The sequence below is a fragment of the Cherax quadricarinatus genome, chromosome 24 (assembly GCF_038502225.1).
Source record: "Cherax quadricarinatus isolate ZL_2023a chromosome 24, ASM3850222v1, whole genome shotgun sequence".
Lineage (NCBI taxonomy): Eukaryota > Metazoa > Arthropoda > Malacostraca > Decapoda > Parastacidae > Cherax > Cherax quadricarinatus.
Window position 1 is genome coordinate 37,534,169 of NC_091315.1, and position 20,417 is coordinate 37,554,585.

The 20,417-nt window shown below is 39.8% G+C and overlaps 1 protein-coding gene across 5 annotated transcripts in view; it reads left to right on the forward strand.

Moving 5' to 3' along the window:
- The window catches only part of LOC128690888 (ADAMTS-like protein 2), a 373,672-nt gene that overhangs the window by 1,819 nt on the left and 351,436 nt on the right, over positions 1-20,417 (forward strand). The window lies entirely within an intron of this gene.

A 20,417-nucleotide genomic window follows, 5' to 3' on the forward strand; every position in this document is an offset into this window, starting at 1 on the left:
AATGCAAAATTTCTTGCTTCTGCATACTCAAGATTTTTTGATGTAAGATTGTGCTCCCGTGATGCGATTTATTGGCGGCCGTGCCACTCATCCTGTGAGTGAACTGTACCTCCATAAATGCAGTATTGGGCAGTACTACTCTTCCTATGAGTGAACGTACCACCATAAAGACAGTACCGGGTAGTACCACTCATCATATGAGTAAACGTACCACCACAAAGACAGTACTGGGCAGTACCACTCATCCTATGAGTGAGCATAATCTACTTCGCCATGATAGACATCTCTCTCTAAAAAATCCATTTCTCTTGTGTGTTGGATAGACCATCATGAGAGATGGTGATTCACAAGTGATAACAAATTCAGCTTTGCTGGAAAAAGACCTCTGAAGCTCCAGTAGCTGGTGATCCGTTAATGGAATACTGAATTCTATTCTCATTGTCCTACTGAGGTCTCCCAGGTCAGACTGAAGCATTTCAACACTGATCATGAACCTCATCCTGCGTTATGTAATATTATAGGGAACCTAGCTTGCTTTTGTTCCCAAAGTGGAATATCACTTTGAATAGGGTTCATTGATGATATTTTCAATTTTGCTGAATCAAAATTGTGTATATACCGTCACAAAGACGGTATAAATAAACCCAAAGAGTTTGTTATACTGTTATTGATATCATCCCCGCCCTTGGCTGCTCCAAGGTACAGTTAAAGCATAACCTTTACAGTGCCTTGATGATGGTAAAGGGATATTGATCCATTGAAATGGGGATACCCTCCAATTCCTTGGATCGGACCCGACTACCTGTCATTCCTCAAACTCCTTTTCACCCCCAACGATTCTAGCGTCTCATCAATGTTAACCTGTAAAATTCGACGAACCTTAGAAACACAACAATGTTCATAACTATTCCTAAGCTGTGTTGCATTAAAATTTGATGTGTTTATCCTCTTCACACACTTTATATTGTCTTTCATCTCTCTGGTGTTGCAGCATCAGCAGTACCCCGAGAGACTGCAATCTGCTATCAACAGATATCAGAAACACTGAATTGTTAATGGTATACAATGTTGACAAGTTCGCGAGTGAGACACATGTGCAATACAAAGGTTTCACTATTGTTGGTAATTAAAATACCCAAGTGTTGTCCATGTGTCTTATTACTAGAAATATTGCCCCAACAAAATTTACACACATTATTTGACAAGAACTTATAAAAGTAAGATTGATTAGCAATAGGATTAACTTATATATTTGTTCATACACATTTAAACCCATATTCAAATATACTGAAGACTTTATATGTAAATATCCTTTGATATCACTAACTCGTCCCTTTATTAAATTAACCAGCCTATGACGGATATGGGAATCTGCGGGCCGCTAGCAGCAACAACCTAGCTGATCTAACAAATAATAAGGAACATCGGGCTTAGGCTGGGATGCGAGAGTAAAAAATTAATCTTGAAACCGGTTGCAGGCATGTCACAGGTTGCCCCACACTTGTTTATTGTGTTTAAACATAAGAATATAGTAACGAGGTTGAAAATAAATTAATAAGAATAAGGAACAAGGTAGTCTAGCAGTTAATAAATCTCAATACATAGATTTATTTTGTTAAACATAATTATATATTAATAATAATACTACTAATACTAATACTACTACTACTACTAATAATAATTATTATTATTATTATTATTATTAGTAGTAGTAGTAGTAGTAGTATTAGTAGTAATAGTAGTAGTAGTAGTAATAGCAGCAATAGTAGTAGTAGTAGTAGTTGAAACTAAATGATATACAGTGAGATGTTACGGATCCATATCGTTTATCAAAAATCTTCGTTCGTGTGATAAACTTTCCATTCCTTCGCTCTATGAATTTTGGATCGGCAAATTATTCAGCTTAAAAAGGAAAACAGTGCATGAGGTTCTGAATAAAAAAAAGGGACTCCATGATGAACAACAGAATCACAGGGAACTCTTTGACACTAAGTCCAGTCTGTGCAATTCTCTGCCTTTCCACAGATGGATAAGGTGTACACAGGACTCCTACACGTGAACATTAGATAATGATGTCACACAACATAAAATTTGCTGTGATGTCAATGGTTTAGAAAGCCGACACAAAATTTGCTGAAAATAACTACCAGTCTTGTATGTTTTAGAGAGAGAGAGAGAGAGAGAGAGAGAGAGAGAGAGAGAGAGAGACAGAGAGAGAGAGAGAGAGAGAGAGAGAGAGAGATAAAGTGTCTTGAAAATTCGGAATAAACGAATCTGAGTTGATTTATTGACAAGATTGACTATGTGAGTGCTGTTAATTAGCCACTACCGTTTATATGATGGCTAGATGATGCACAGGAGGGACAGATGATGCACAGGATGGATAAATGATGCACAGGATGGATGGAGGATGCACAGCAAGCTAGCTTCAACCGTTCATGTGATGGCTAGAGGATGCACAGGATGGATAGAGGATGCACAGGATGGCTAGAGGATACACAGGATGGATAGAGGATACCGTTCATGTGATGGTTAGAGGATGCACAGGATGGATAAAGGATGCACAGGATTGATGAGGATACACTGCAAGCTAGCTACTACCCTTCATATGAAGGCTAGAAAATGCACAGGATGGACAGAGGATGCACAGTAAGCTAGCCATTACCTTTCACATGATGGATATAAGGCGTAAATAATCTTAATATTTATAGATGGGGTTGTAGAGAAGTAAATGCTCAGGTGTTCGCAAGAAGTGTGGGTTAAAAGATAATGTATCTAACACAAAGTGGGAGTTGTCACAGTTGCTCTTTGCTGATGACACTGTGCTTTTGGAGATTCTGAAGAGAAGTTGCAGATGTTGGTTGATGAGTTTGGTAGGGTATGTAAAGAAGAAAATTAAAAGTGAATATAGGAAAGAGTAAGGTCATGAGGATAACAAAAAAATTAGGTGACGAAAGACTGGATATCAGATTGGAGGGAAAAAGTATGGAGGGGATGAATATATTCAGGTATTTAGGAGTGGACGTGTCAGCGGATGGGTCTATGAAGGATGAGGTGAATCATAAAATTGATGAGGAAAAGATGAGTGGCGTACTTAGGAGTCTGTGGAAACAAAAAACTTTGTCCGTGGGAAGCAAAGGGAACGTTTGAGAGTATAGTTATGCCAACGCTCTTATATGGGTGTGAGCTTGGGTGATGAATGTTGCAACAAGGAGAGGGCTGGAGGCAGTGGAGATGTCTGAGGGCAATGTAGTGTGAATATAATCAGAGGGAAATTTGTAGTTTGGAAATTAGGAGGAGGGGCAGGATTACCAAAACTATTATCCAAAGGGATGAGGAGGGTTGTTGAAGTGGTTTGGACATGTAGAGAGGGGGGAACAAAGTAAAAATGACTTCGAGAGTGTATAAATTTGCAGTGGAGGGGAAAGGGAAGGTAGGGTCGTCTAGGAAAGGTTGGAGGGGGGGATAAAGGAGGTTTTGTGTGCAGGACTTGGACTTCCAGCAAGCATACGTGAGCGTGTTAGATAGGAGCGAATGGAGATAAATGGTTTTAGAACTTGACGTGCTGTTGGAGTGTGAGCAAAGTAACATTTATGAAAAGATTCAGAAACCGTCAAGCCGGACTTGAGTCCTGGAGATGGGAAGTACAGTGTCTGCACTCTGTAAGTACGCCTCTGGTACGACAGTGATGGAGTGAAAGATGGTGAAAGTTCTTTCTCAGGCCACCCTACCTTGGTGGGAGAAGGCCGATGTTTTAATAAAAAATAATAATAATCTTGTCACTACCGTTCATAAGAATGATATGGGATGCAAAATAAATTAGCCAAGTCAGCATCATGACGCAGAATTTAGTTCTTCAACTCCCGTCATTGAAGAGCAAAACCTCATTCACATCGAAGCTTTTTTTTTTGCTAGTTGTGTTTACCATTGAAAACACCTGAGTGGGCCACTCTTGCCCAGAAACCATTAGAAAAGCCTTTTTTTTTTTAAAAAAGGATCATCCATACCCATTCTTCTCTTGTACCATTCCAGGGCAGTATAATGGTAATTCCTTGACCTTTAGATTAACCTTCACCACACCCCTGTACCTTAAAAGTCTCAACACCTCAGCTGTAATCGCCTCAGCCTAAACAACGCAGCCATATAAAGCAGACATAGAGCCGTATAAAGATGATCCTTGTCGTTTGGCACGCTTGCCTGTCAAAGTGTTGGGATGCCAGCGATAACCTCTCGACAGCGGTGATTGGTCAGGCACCCTGGCACCCCCAAAGAAAACGGAAGTGAAAATAATTGGGAAAGGAGTCGTTCCCGATAATTTTTCTGGTCTATCAGGTATGATTTTGACGAGTTCTGTCAAGTCTTTGTTACCACTCTGACGGGCATTAGCGACAAGGTCTAGTACCGCTGTTGTCCCCGTCTTGGTTCTTGTCTGTATGGTCGTCTGTATTCCTGTATTACCTGTATGTATTCCTTTACGAAAACCTTTACATATTAAATCTGTATATACATATATACCTTGTACGCCTGTATGTATATCAGTATGTGTACATGAACGATCCGTCGGTGTGTATGCCTCTATGTATGCCAGTCTGTGCCTGATATACCTGCATTTCTGCTTGTATATTCAGTCTGACAGATCAGTGCATTCACCTATTTTACTATCCTGTTTATGGTTGCAGTGGTGAGTCTCAGCTCCAGGTACATCTTACCTAGCCGTTATTTTGTTCACTCTTTCCTGGCTTCTGAGCCTTTATATCTATTCTTAAAATCATTCCTCTTCCTGACACTCTGAGGCTAAACAAACACTTCCTGACATACCTGTGATAATTTTTTTTTAAATTACGGTCGTGCCCTCCTGTCAGCCTCTCCCCGTCCATTCTATCAAATCCTCTCTGTATTTTGTACGTCGTTATCGTGTCTTCACTGATTCTTATGTTCTCTAATGGTACCAGGGTTGTCTCCTTTAGTAATTTTCACAGGTAATAAATACCTGAACTCTGGACTAGTCATGTTAACTTGTCTGTATATTTGGATGTTAGAAACTATATTTCTGCATGAATGCCCGTTTTGTATATCTGTATGTGGACTTTGTATGTCTGTATACGTTAATGTTTGTATGACTGTTCGTAAGCCGCTACGTCAGCTTACTTGTATGCAGGCATGAAGGCTTGTGTGTATGTGTGTGTGTTGTGTGTTTTGTGTGTGTGTGTGTGTGTGTGTGTGGTTGGGGTGTGTGTGTGTGTGTGTGTGTGTGTGTCAAAATAGGCAAAATTGGTCAGTTAGCAAGAACTCATTTAAATTAAATCTAAAATTTTCTCTTGTAAGTTTAAAAACATATTTTATTTATTTATATTAATGTAAAATTAATAATTTTGTATCAAAGAACCTTAGAAAACTTAACTAACCTTATTATAACAAGCACACTTTAATTTAGCCCAATCCAATTTAATATTTTAGGTATGTTTACAGTAATTTAATAATAAACAAACACAATGAAATATATTTTTCGTTAGGTTCAGAATGTTTTGGAAATTATTGCATACAAAATTTTTGCTTGCCTTATTCGGCAAGAAGAACGTTGCTTTGCCAAAATCGAAGTTTTATCTATTCGGCACGACACACACAGCACCTTGGGGTGATTCTTTTAAATCTAGTTATTTAGGGGTTACCCAAAAAATCCCCAAACCGGGTTTCCCCTGGGAAAACGGTCCGGGCCCTTAGGGTCCGCTTTCCCGTATAATGGGGTAGATGGAATGGGATTTTTGGGAAGGGGAAGGAGGGGAAAAAAAAATAAAGAGGTGAAGAGAAGGAAAAATAAGGGTAGGCGTGGAAAATGTTTTTGGGTGAGGTGGGAAAAAAGATGCTGGAAAATAAGAACGGGGGGCAGACGTTGGGGATGTGTGGGTAAAAAGGGGAGGGAGACCTGCGAGGGGTTCAGGAGGTTGTTTTTCAAAAAAACCCGATAAGGGGTTTTGTTGAAACATAAATAAGGTTTTTCCCCCGTGTTTATTATTAGATACACAGTAAAAAGGGGCATTAACAAACAGCTGTATTCTTCCAGCAGAATGGAAAATTTCTTACACAGGAGGATCTTCCCGCAGAACTGGTTTTTCACCAGGAGGATCTTCCCAGAACTGTAGTTTCACACGGGGGGATCTTCCAGCAGAACTGTAGTTTCTTAACAGGAGGATCTTCCCGCAGAACTTTAGTTTCTTCCCACAGGAGGATCTTCCAGCAGAAAATGGGAGTTTCCCCACAAAGGGTCTTCCAGCAGGACTTGTTTCTTTCACAGGAGGATCTTCCAGCAGAACTGGGAGTTTCTTTCGGGGGGGATTTCCAGCAGAACTGTTTTTTCACCCGGGGGACCCTTTCCCGCAAACGAAATTTTTTTCCCCCAGGAGGATCTTCCAGCAGAACTGTAGTTTTTTAAAAGGAGGATCTTCCAGCAGGACTGTAGTTTTTTACAGGGAGGATTTTTCCAGCAAAAACTGTAGTTTTTTGCGCAGGAGGATCTTCCAGCAGAACTGTAGTTTTTTCACAGGAGGATCTTCCACAGAACTGTTTCTTGGCAGGAGGATCTTCCCGCAGAACTGTAGTTTCTTTCACAGGGGGATCTTCCCCGCAGAAATGTAGTTTCTTGGGCAGGAGGATCTTCCAGCAGAACTGTAGTTTCTTACACAGGAGGATCTTCCAGCAGGACTGTAGTTTCACAGGAGGATCTTCCAGCAGAATCAATAGTTTCTGGTGTGCAGGGGAGGATCTTCCAGCAGACCCGTAGTTTCTTGCACAGAGGATCTTCCAGCAGAACTGTAGTTTCAGCAGGAGGATCTCTTCCAGCAGAACTGCAGTTTCCTCACACAGGAGGATCTTCCAAAGCAGGGACTCTGTAGTTCTGCTCTTACACAGGAGTGATCTTCCAGAACTGTGAAGTTTCTTGCGTTATGAGGATCTTCCAGCAGAACTGCAGTTTCATATTATATGATCTTCCCAGCAGAACTGCAGTTTCTGCACAGGAGTGATCTTCCCAGCAGAACTGCAGTTTCTGCACAGAGGATCTTCCAGCAGAACTGTGAAGTTCTCTTAGTATATGGAGGATCTTCTCAGTGAGAACTCAGAAGCCTCTTGCAGGAGGATCTTCCAGCAGAACTGCAGTTTCATACAGGAGGATCTTCTGCAGAACTCAATAGAAGTTTCTCAGGAGGGATCTTCCAGTAGAATTGAGTCTTTACAGGAGGGGGATTTTCCAGCAGAATTGTGTTTTCTTCTGTAATAGGAGGATCTTTCCAGCAGAACCAGTAAATTTCTTGCACAGGAAGATCTTCCAGCAGAACTGTGCTCTTGCGCAGAGTGATCTTCCAGCAGAACTGTAGTTTCTTACACAGGAGGACTTCCAGCAGGACTGTAGTTTCACAGGAGTGATCTCTCCACAGAACTCGGTAGTATCTTGGCAGGAGGATCTTCCAGCAGAACTGTAGTTTCTCTGCACAGGAGGATCTTCCAGCAGAACTGCAGTTTCTTACACAGGAGGATTCTCCATCAGAACTTGCAGTTTCACACAGGAGATCTTCAGCAGGAAACTGTAGTTCTCTTGCGCAGGAGGGATCACAGAACTAGTCACAGAGAAATCTGCAAATTGTAGGTTACAGGAGGATCTTCCAGCAGAACTGTAGTTCTGCGCAGGAGGACTTCCAGCAGAACTGTAGCTCTGGCAGGAGGATCGTCCAGCAGAACTGTAGTTCTTACACAGGAGGATCTTCCACAGAACTGTAGCTCTTGCACAGGAGGATCTTCCACAGAACTGTAGTTTCTGCATAGGGAGGGGGACTTTTCCGTTAGAATCTCAGAGTTTCTGCGCAGGAGGATCTCTCCAGCAGAACTGTGTTTCTGTGCAGGAGGATTCTTCCAGCAGAATCTGTAGTTTCAGGAGGATTCCTTCCATAGAATCAGAAGCTCTGTGCAGGAGGATCTTCCAGCAGAACTGTAGCTCTCTGCAATATATGATCTTCCAGCAGAACTGGTAGTTTCTTACACAGGAGGATCTTCCAGCAGAACTGTGTTTCTTGCACAGGAGGATCTTCTTCCAGCAGAACTGTAGTTTCGTACAGGAGGATCTTCCAGCAGAACTGTAGTTCTGCACAGGAGGATCTTCCAGCAGAACTGTGTAGTTCTTACACAGAGGATTCCTCCAGCAGAACTGTAGTTTCGTTCAGAGGATCTTCCACGAACTGCAGTTTCACCCAATTAGGATCTTCCAGCAGATCTGTATTTCACACAGGAGGATCTTCCAGCAAAACTGTATTTTCTTGCACAGGAGGATCTTCCAAAAACTTTTTAGTTTCTTACACAGGGGGATCTTCCAGCAGAACTGTAGTTTTTTCAGGAGGATCTTCAGCAGAATTTAGTTTCAAAACGGAGGACTTCCCGGATGTAGCCACACAGGAGGATCTTCCCCGAGAACGAGTTTTTTCACGGGGAGGATCTTCAAGCAGAACTGTAGTTTTTTGAAAGGAGGATCTTCCAGAACTGTAGTTTCACCTGGAGGATCTTCCAGCAGAACTGAGTTTCTGACAGGAGGATTTTCCCAGCAGAACTTGTTTCTTGACAGGAGGATCTTCCAGCAGAACTGAGTTTCTTCCCGGGGGGATCTTCCAGCAGAACTTAGTTTCTAAAAGGGGGATTTCCACAGAACTGTAGTTTCTTGAAAGGGAGAATCTCCAGCAGAACTGAGTTTTACAAGGAGGATCTTCCGCAGAGCTGAGTTTTTTAGGGAGGATTTCCGCAGAACTGTAGTTTCAAAGGGGATTTTCCCAGCAGAACATAGTTTCCAGGGGGGATCTTCCAGAACTGTTTTTTCTCCACAGGGGGATTTCCAGAACTGTAGTTTCTGCACGGGAGGATCTTCCAGCAGAACTGTATTTTCAAAAGGAGGATTTTCCCAGCAGAATGAGTTTTACACATGAGGATCTTCCAGAAAAATGTAGTTTCCCAAAGAGGATTTCCAGCAGAATTTGATTTTTTAAAGGGACCAGCAGAATGTGTTTCACAGGAAATCTTCCAGCAGAATTTTAGTTTTTGCACGGGAGGATCATCCACAGAACTTATTTCAAGGAGGATTTTTTCCCCAGCAGAACTGTAGTTTCCCCGGAGGACTTCCAGCAGAACTGTTTTCTGCACAGGGGGATCCCCAGCAGAATTTGAGTTTCTTTCACAGGAGGATCTTCCAGCAGACTGTAGTTTTCACAGGAGGATTTTCCAGCGGGAACTGTAGTTTCAACAGGAGGATTTTCCCCAGCAGAACTGTAGTTTCTGCGGGGGTTTCTTCCAGCGGGGCTGGTTTCAAACTGGAGGATCTTCCAGCAGAACTGTATTTTTTTTGGGGAGGATCTTCCAGCAGAACTGAGTTTCTGCACGGGAGGTTTTTCCAGCGGGAATTAGTTTTTTTGACAGGAGGATTTTCCCAAGGGAACTGTAGTTTCACAAGGTGGATCTTCCCACAGAACTGTAGTTTCTTGCAGGGAGGATCTTCCAGCAGAACTGTATTTTCTTGCACGGAGGATCTTCCAGCAGAACTGTAGTCTTACAGGGGATCTTCCAGAGAACTGTTTTTTCTGACAGGAGGATTTTCCCAGCAGAACTGTAGTTTTTTCCCGGAGGATTTTCCCAGCAGAACTGTAGTTTTTTGCACAGGAGGATTTTCCAGCAGAACTGTATTTTTCTGAAAGGGGGACCTTCCACAGAACTGTGTTTTTTGCACAGGGGGGATTTTCCCGGGAGAATTTGTGTTTTTGAAGGGAGGACTTCCCAGAACTGTTTTTCTTACAGGAGGATCTTCCAGAAACTGTAGTTTCTTGCACGGGAGGATTTTCCCCAGCAAAACTGTTTTTTTACAAGGAGGATCTTCCAGCAGAACTGTAGTTTCTTACACGGGGAGGATTTTCCAGCAGAACAAAGTTTCTGGGAGGATCTTCCAGCAGAACTGTTTTTTTGCAAAAGGATTTTTGCAGTCTGTAGTTTTTTCAGGGGGATCTTCCCAGGCTTGTTTCTTGCGGAGGATTTTCCCAGCAGTTTAGTTTTTTGAAAGGGGGATTTCCCAGCAGGACTGGTTTCTTAAGGGGGATTTTCCACAGAACTGAGTTTCTTCCCCAAGGATCTTCCAGCAGAACTGTAGTTTCTTAACAGGATCTTCCAGCTGAACTGTATTTTCTTAAAAGGATCTTCCAGCAGAACTGTAGTATTACACAGGATCTTCCAGAAAACGTAGTTTCTTTTGGGATCTTCCAGCAGAATGTAGTTTCAAAAAGGATCTTCAATCAGAATAGAGTTTCTAAAGGATCTTGTGTTTGACTCAGATGGGCGAAGCATCTGATTTAAAAGGGAAAACTTCCCCAAAAGGGACGCCCCCGAAATCGATCTAGGGATTTGGGTTGTGAGCCGAGGGGTTTTGGGCTGTGAAAAGGTTTGAAAAAGACAAAAAAAATTTGTGTTAGGGTGATCAGGATTGCAAAATTTTAAGGATTATGCAAGAATGAAATAAAAGTAAAATAATAAAGTAATGATAATATGGGAAAAAATTAATAATAATGATGATATAATAATAATATATTAATATTTTAATAATAATAATAATATTATTATTTTTTATTAATATTATTATTAATATTATTATTTTTATTATTATTATTTTTAATTATTATTATTTATATATTACATTACTATTATTATTATTTTTAAAATAATGTGTATAAGTATTTCAACTGGTATTTAAAAAAAAAAGCCTTTCAAAGCAAGTGAATGTACATTTAACCCCATATAATCCCGGGGAAAAAACCTTAGTTTTGGTTTTAAGTTATGAACTTATATTATAATATGAAATCTTAACAGGCTCCCAAATTTTTTCTCGCTTGCTTTATCGGGAAAAGAACTGGAATCCGACACCCTTAATTTTATTTTATTTATTTGGTACCTTTATGGGGTAGAGGTACATATATATATATATTTTTTTAGAATTTATTCTTTATAGCTTTGATTTTAATGTTCACTGAGTTAGTAAATCTGTAGAAAACTACAGCTGGAAGATTTTGTTATAGGAAGCCTATTATTTGCTATATTTTTTTTCAGGTGATGCAAACCCGAAAGTCTTGTAAAAATTTGTTTACAGTAATGATTTTATATTAACAATTCAGAAGCTGATCTCAGATGATGATTTTTTCAAGGTTTTACAGGTTAGGTTAAGGTTCCTAATTTATTTACAAGCTAAGAGCTGTTGTCCATCAGCTCCTCTCTCTCTCTCTCTCTCTCTCTCTCTCTCTCTCTCTCTCTCTCTCTCTCTCTCTCTCTCCTCTTTTACACAGGGTTTTGAATTTGCTTAAGGTTCCTAACTTTATCTACAAGCCAAGAACTGTTACCTACATTAGCTTATTTGATTAAACTGACATGAGGTTCTAAGCCTCTGTATGCTCACACTTTGGATCGACTGTCATCATAAAGTTTGAATGTCTATAGTTCTTTTAAGACATATATAAATCCTTGACTTCCGATAATTTATACATGGTATTGAAACCCTCTTCCGCGCTATCGGAGACGTGATAAAACATCAAAAAGTCCATAAATTCTTGGTCTCGCGGAGCCTCTAAATGTCGAATTGAGACCTCTTCCACACACACAAAACACACTTCAGATACAAATATTCACGTATCAAAACGTCTATAATTTCTTGGGTTTGGATCCTCCAGAGTGTCAATTGAAACCTCTTCCACATATCGGAAACCCTTTCATACATGTTAGAACTCCCCCGCACACTTCCTCAAGATCTTGAGCAAACTTTGCGGAGACTTCTGCTGTTGTAAAATATAATTTTATATGCATTTTTAAGAAAAATAAAATATTTGCTTCCCATAGCGCTTTTTTAATAATGAAAAATATATTTAATGTAATTTCGGTTTATTAAATATTTCATTATATGAAAACGATGATTTATTGGTTGGTATAATTAAATTGTATATTTCAGTCTTTTTTTCGATTCAAGGAAATATTTTCAATGGGAAGTAAATACAATTTCAGAAAACTTGGAATCACGTCAGAAGAATAAGAAATAAAGGAATTGGACGATAAAAAAAACAGAATAGGTCGTACATTGAGCGCAACCGTAAGTAAACAGCCTCGTCCCACTGCCTGGTTCGTGATAAGAAATTGGTTGACGTAGCGTAGGCAACGTTCCTCCATCCCCTATCCATCTATCCCCACAGACAAACCCTTACCTATCCTTCGTCCCTCCCTTCCCCCTTCAACCTGACCTGCATCCCAGCAAGGCCGTGGCTTGCCCTTCTCCCTCTATTTATTATTCTCTCTATCTCTCCTTCCATCCCTCTTTTTCCTTTCCTCTTGAGGTATTTATCAGACTCTTTGTCTTAACGTCCTTCCCTCCTCTTCCTTCAACACATTTCTTCTAGCAACGTTAATTTCTGAATGCTTACGTTTATCCTCGATAGCTATTTTCTTAATTGTGGTTTAAGTCAGTTAATATAGGTAAAGTCAGGTTACATAAACCTGTGTATATATCTCAGTTTATAACTCTAGTTGTATACCTCTTGGTGAACATCACTTTTAAGGAGTAAAGTAAACTTGACTGGTGGTGAACAGGTTACGTTCAGGTATAATGACCCTCTCGTAGTCGATAGGCTTTGAACCTCCGTTAACTATTAACCAACCGAGGAGAAAAATTAGGGAACGTTGAATTCTGAACGTGTATTCTTCTTGGTGTACAAAGGACTGGAACTCCCCCTTTATTCACGCTGTTATTTTACAGGAGACGTATCCGTTGGGTGCCTGACGTGTCAGTTAGGTATTTGCCGTGTCTGTTAGCTACTTGCCGTGTCAGTTGGGTGCTTGATTTTCAGTTGGGTACTTGCCGTGTCTGTTGGGTACTTGCCATGTCTGTTGGGTACTTGCCGTGTCTGTTGGGTACCTGCCGTTTGGTTGGTACTTGCCGTGTCTGTTGGGTACTTTCCATGTCTACTGGGTGCTTGACGTGTTCATTGGGTTGACGTGTCCTTTGTACTTGACGTAACCGTTGGGTGCCTGTTAACTCACATAGAATTGTAATCAAGCTCTTTTTTGAGGTTAGGAAAGAGATGAAGCCAAGATTTAACTGCGGGAGAATACAAGTAAATATTTCTCCTAGAGTTTCTCTCTCTCACTTTTTTTCTTTGTTATTTTCCTTTTTTTTACCTTCTTACTTTCTCAAAACTATTGTTTTTCCATTGTCTTTTTTTTTAAATATCTCACTGTACCTCTGTCTCACTGTTTTCATTCTCTCCTTGACTCTTCCTCTGTTTCTCTATCTTACTTTTCTCTTTTTTCTCAGCATATTTTACTTTTCTCACCTCACTCTCTCTCTCTCTCTCTCTCTCTCTCTCTCTCTCTGTCTCTCTCTCTCTCTCTCTCTCTCTCTCTCTTCTCTCTCCACTGTGCCTACTTCTTGTGGGTTTTGCTAATGCATGCTGCGTGGGTATTACACCATTATGTGATCGTCCATCGCTTTGAGCTGACTGGTCTCAGCTATCAGCCTTGATTATCAGCTAAACCACGTTACCTGAGCTATAATTCAACCACATCTACCTGTAAATTATCTCCAGAAAATGGGAAATTGCTTGGAATTCTAACAAACGGATGTGACCAATTCACCTCCCTTTATATATATATATATATATATATATATATATATATATATATATATATATATATATATATATATATATATATATATATATATATATATATATTCATATATACATACATATATATATATTTCTTTTTTTTTGACATGGGTGTTGTTCACTTCCGTTTCTGTAAAAGGCTAATATGGGTTCTTTATGTAAAGTTGCTTTGTAAATTTTATGTAATATATATTTATTTTAATCTTCTTATGTTTCTGCCTGCTACATGCAATTTATTATTTGATATATATTTAACCACGGATAAAAAATCTGTGTTTGTAGTTCTGTATTTTTTGTAGGGAAAGATCCTAAAACTGCATTTTAGTACTAAACTGGAAGATATATTTTCAAGAAAATATCGAAAGAAAAGATTGATACTTAAATGATCTTACTGTTGAGGATTTCTTCCGCCTGGAGTTTTTTTAACCTCCTGTTATATGTATAACTTACTAGAGACCAGAAAAATGTTAGCAATTATTTATAATCTAATTCTGTGAGTAGCAAATATAAGGTGCAATTTAAGTTTATCGATAATTTGAAGTCCCTCAAAAAAGGAAGTGATAATTTCGAAAACTAATAGGTGATTACATCCATGATGACACATGTGGTTTATTCACTGATGTTCAATTATATAATGGTTCTCTGAGGGCTGGTCGTCCGCCATGTAATCAGCTCAAATTTCGAGGTGATGTACACTCAAGGGCCATTAAAGGAGGATAATATATATATTCCTGCGGATATATTATGGCATATTTTTCGCCAGAGACCCAAATTTTAGTTTTTTTTTTTTATTATCAGAGCTGGACTTGTCTTGACGTCGTTCCCTGTGGCAATGGGTGGTCCTCACCGAGTGGAGATGCTGGGTTTGTATTCTCTCTCTCTCTCTCTCCCCTCTCTCTCTCTCTCTCTCTCTCTCTCTCTCTCCCTCCACTTTATCTCCTCTGTTCCTCCCTCTTTCTATTTCTTTGTCTATTTCCCCTCATTTTAATGTTCTCAAAGCATTCCTGTCCCTCCTACTCCCCACAATTTCACTGCTTCCTCATCCCTCTTTATCCTTAATTCTCCTTGATTCTCCTTAACTTTTCCCTGCTCCCTTAACTCTTTATCTTTTCTTTTCCCACTTTTCTACTTCCCACAATCTTCCTTTCTTTCCTTCCACCCTAAACTCACCCTACTTTCAGTCCTCTCTTAATTTCTCATCTCTTCTCACTATACAACTCATTCATTCTTCACATTTCCCTCTTCACCCTTTCTGCCTCCCCTTCCCCTCTACCTCATCAACCTGCATTCTTCTTCTCTTTCTCTCTCTCTCTCTCTCTCTCTCTCTCTCTCTCTCTCTCTCTCTCTCTCTCTCTCTCTCTCTCTCTCATATTTATGTGTGACCCTATTGTCCCTACCACTTTGTTTCCCATCAGTGTGGTGTGTGTGTGCGCAAAATACGTACATATATGTACGCACGTGTACATAAATACATACACCACGCACATCAAACACATCACACACGCACACACACACATACACAACACACAGACACACAGACAAAACATACACACACACACACCACACACACACACACACACACACACACACACACACACACACACACACACACACACACACGCACACACACGATGTTAGGAAGTATTTCTTCAGTCATAGAGTAGTTAGGAAGTGGAATAGTCTGGCAAACGATGTAGTGGAAGCAGGAACTATTCATAGCTTTAAGACGAGGTATGATAAAGCCTGGAGCAAGGGGAGAGGACCTAGTAGCGGTCGGGGGAAAGGCGGGGCCAGGAGCTGAGTCTCGACCCCTGCAACCACAATTAGGTGAGTACAATTAGGTGAATTAGGTGAGTACACAAATACACACCGCAGATAGGGGAAAAGACATCACACACACACACACACACACACACACACACACACACACACACACACACACACACACACACACACACACACACACACACCCCACACATATATACACACACAACACACACACACACACACACACACACACACACACACACACACATACACACACACATACATGCACACATATGCCTGTACCATACAAGATCAATATTGGTATGTAAAGTGATGTACAACCTGGGCGTGTCGGACTAATCTGTTCAACCTTGTATGTCTCGTGATCCATCAAACTGTGATGTCTGGCCTTTCGACGCCGTGTTCCCGCATATTGGGGTCAAAAGGGGAAGAGAGAGAGAGAGAGAGAGAGAGAGAGAGAGAGAGAGAGAAAGAAGAGAATAGATCTATGTTCCTTTTCTATTTTGTTGAGGTCGCTTTCAGGAGCGCTGTAAACAGCTCTTGTTTATCAGCTCGCTAGTCTAACTTTTTGTTTCCTAGTCTGTCAGTTACATCAAATGCGAAGATCTTAAAGCTATCTCAAAACCTATTTTTCTTCGGAGCCTCACACACTTTATCTCTGTCTCTCTACGCACCTAGTTGTACATGCAAGGGTTGAGTCTCTCTCTTTCTCTCTCTCTCTCTCTCTCTCTCTCTCTCTCTCTCTCTCTCTCTCTCTCTCTCTCTCTCTCTCTCTCTCTCTCTCTCTCTCTCTCTCTCTCCTCTCTCCTCCTCTCCTCTCCTCTCTCCTCTCTCTCTCACTCTGAGGTTGAGCAAAAGTGAGAGCTTTTGTCTTGTACATAAAATTAAGAAAGTTAACATAGGTATGGCGTCTCTGAAGTGACAAGTCCAGGCAGAATGAGTCGAGGTGAAAAATAAATCTATCAGACAATCCTTGTCCCGACCTGAGAGATGAGGTGGGGATAGACAGTCCAGGAATATCGTAAATATTCATTGTGTTTCAAACTTATGCCTTATACATAGTTTTTAATCCCTACTGTCGAGCGGGAGGAAAGTCTATAGCCATTGCAGTCTCATATTAATGCCCAGAACCAAGGATCTTCCAGTCATTAGTGACTGTGCCTACGTGCAGCGGGAATGTCCACTGCACTTAGGCAGTGGAGTCCTCTCCACTGACGTGGGATTCAAAGATATGGTAAAGTAGGTCGTTGAAGCAGACGTGTGCCAAGCACAGTGGTACGTTGGCACAGAGTCACTGACTTCCTTTAGCTCCATTAGAATTCCTTATGAGATAATCACTGATGGTAGATGCTTAGGAGGTTTAGGGTGAAGCTAGAGATTCTAATACTTATTTTGTTAGGAGGCCTTGGTGCCTGCCGGGCAGAAGGTACCGTCGATACCCAGTGCCACTGCGTTTCTGTTGACTGGTGTTAAAATAGAACAGAGGTTCAATAGGTCGGCTACAGAGTGAACATTTATGATGTCGTATCAAGAGTTACATAGTGGCCAGTAATGGTAAAGAAAGGTCATTTTTGTTAAGTTATCTTAAGTAATTTTCCAGTGATTAACAAGTGGAAATGATCTGCAACTGCTTGACTTTTATTGTATTAAATAGGGACTACATTTGCCCTCTTCTATTAAAATGTTTCAGTCTTTCCTTGATCAGTAGGAGAACAGCCCCATACTCTTGATTAAGATGTACGAAATATTCTTTGGGATGAATATCCCCTTGATCCTTGTGTAAGGATCCACCAGGGTTTGATGCCCACTCTCCCTGATAAGTTTCATGTTCGTGTCTGCCTCTCATCTACAGATGTACCATCGTTGCAATTTATTCATCGTCACGCTTGTCTCTGAAGGTTACTACTAATGGATGGGGAAATCATATTGTACTTCTCAAGCTATGTAATCAGCTCCAATTTCCTCACAGAGACAGCCAAACCAATGCTGAACCAGAGGCATGGCTAGATATTGCTGATGAGGATGAAGGCGTATTACAGACTCAGGATGAGATTGGTGAAGGCTTTCACTGGGCTTTGAGCGTCACCTTGGAAGAAGGTGGTTCATTCGGTTGCTGCAAACTCAGATAGAAGGGTTGACCAGTTATCCTTCTCTCACAACCACGATGTGGAAGATGGTTCTTCACCTCGCTCTGCCAGATTTCCCAGTGTTATGTGGCAGCCTCGTGAGAGAATGAGCCTAGATACCCAAAGTAATTTGCAGTTAATTTTGTCTCCAGGTAACTAGACTCGTATGTTCACTACTGGGTCGAGAGAAGCCAAGAATATGATTGGAAATGTGAACAGTTTGAGATAGTAAAAAAAAAAAAAGTCTGGCAATCACTTTACGTAGTTTTGGTGGTAACCAAAATTATAAACTACTGACATATAGGTTCAGCTACGAGGAGTCAACATTTTCTACCACGTTGCCATTGCGGTCTGTAAATTACGCATGCATGGTTTGAAATATATAATTTCTAGGCGATCAGAATAGAAACATAAATGGGTTGAGCATGCATAGGATTAATCAAGCATACGGCAACATCTCTCATGATCCGTTCTGTCTGCTTTCATTCAATAGGAATGGCCAGGTATTTAAGCCAAATTTTCTCCTGTTGAGTAAGTCGAAAGTATGTTTCATAACAGCAAAAAAATGAAGACGATGAGTGATGGCGATGATGCGCATGAGCTCACCAGTATTGATAAGGAGACCACTTATGTTGCTCGACAGGATGCTGATAGACTGGCTCCTCAAGTCTGTGTACAGCTTTACTAGGAGGTAAGACAGGTAAGACACTGTGGTTCTTCGTATAAAACACCACACAGCCACCTGCAGAGCTGAGATATGGGTAGCTAGGAGGGTGATGTGTAGGAACATAAGACCTACCTAGGTAGGTCTTTCTCAGACCCAAACCCTCTAACAAAAATATTTGATCTACCTATTTCCGGTTTTATGAGGGTTTACCTGACCTGAGATCCCAGTGGTTTGCTTTGAGACTGTCTGAAATAATACCTGGAGGACCTGTCTGCCATGTTACAGCGATCCTCTTGCTGTCCTCTCTTGTGAAGGTAATTACACCTAATATATCGCAAGCAGATGTCAGCAGTGTTCCCACTGCAGTGACAGCTGCAGCACTGCCGTTGGGGCCTGGGATGGCTCTCTCTCTCTCTCTCTCTCTCTCTCTCTCTCTCTCTCTCTCTCTCTCTCTTTTTTCTCTCATGAAAATCATGCCCTTTGGGTTTATGTAATATCGGATTCAGAAGGTTTTCTACAATTCAGTTAGTATAATATGGCGAGTACATTTAGTGAGATATTCCGTAAGCTGAGTAGATCTCAGTACACACAGGAGGTGTAGTGTGGTAGAGAATTGTTTAGTATTTTCTGTAGAAGGTATTCGGTGCTGTGTGTGACATTAATATAGATACATGAATTATATATATATATATATATATATATATATATATATATATATATATATATATATATATATATATATATATATATATATATATATATATATATATATATATATATATATATATATATATATATATATATATATCGTCTGAATAGGCAGAACTTGCGATCTTGGCCTAAATAGCAACGCTCAACTTGCCATATAGGACAAGTGAAAATTTTGTGTATGCAATAATTTCCTGCCAAAATCATTCTGAACCCTAACGAAAACAATATATTTCACTGTGTTTGTTTAGTATTAATTTACTGTAAACAAATCTAAAATATGTTTATTTGGGAGTTAGGCTAAAATAAATTGCTCTTGTTATAATAAGGTTAGGTAAGTTTTCTAAGATTCTTTTGGTGCAAAATTAAAAATTTTTTACATTAACATTAAAGAAAAAAACATATGTTTAAACGTATAAGAGAAATTTTCGAAAGGGCTTAATTTTAAATGAGTTCTTGCTAATTACCAGTTTACATATTGGCACGACATATATATATATATATATATATATATATATATATATATATATATATATATATATATATATATATATATATATATATATATATATATAAAAATATATATATATATATATATATATATATATATATATATATATATATATATATATATATATATATATATATATATATATATATATATATATATCTATCTATGTTGGGAAAGTGAGCAACACCCTAGGAAAAAAAAAATCTGCGTCTTCTTTAAATTTGGGAGTTTTATATCTAGTTTAGTTCAGGTCACTGACTCGTTGAAAACTTTGAGCTTACTTCAAATTTACCTCAAGTTTGCGTCGAGATTTCGTGCCATTCAACCCCAGTTTATGACAATTTAGCATCAAATTTACATAAAGCTTAAGTAGCAGAGTTTTCGTCAAGTTACCCCGAGGTCACTTCTTACATACGTTAAATTGCGTCAGATTTTCGTAGAATTACGGTAGTGAAGGAAGAAGTGACCAATAACCAATTATCTACCAACGACCTGCCGTCAAGTATTCACCTCCGTGTCATCTTTCCTACTGAAACTCTTGATAAATTGTGGCCATGTGGACGCGTTACAGAGCGATGCTGTTGAGACAGCAGACACCTCATTGAACTTTATCAAGTCATTATTTGAAGCTCTGCACAGAGCGACACCTGGTCCCAATAAGACCCAATTGAGCAACGTGTCTTATCTTAACTATTGTGGGCAGTACGCCATTTGGATCCAGTGAGGAGCTTGCCAAAGCAAATCAAAACACATAATTGTTAGGTAAGACACATATGCAACAGTTAGGTATCTTTATTTCGAAACGTTTCGCCTACACAGTAGGCTTCTTCAGTCGAGTACAGAAAGGTTGATAGAAGCAGAAGATACTTGAAGACGATGTAATCAGTCCATCACCCTTAAAA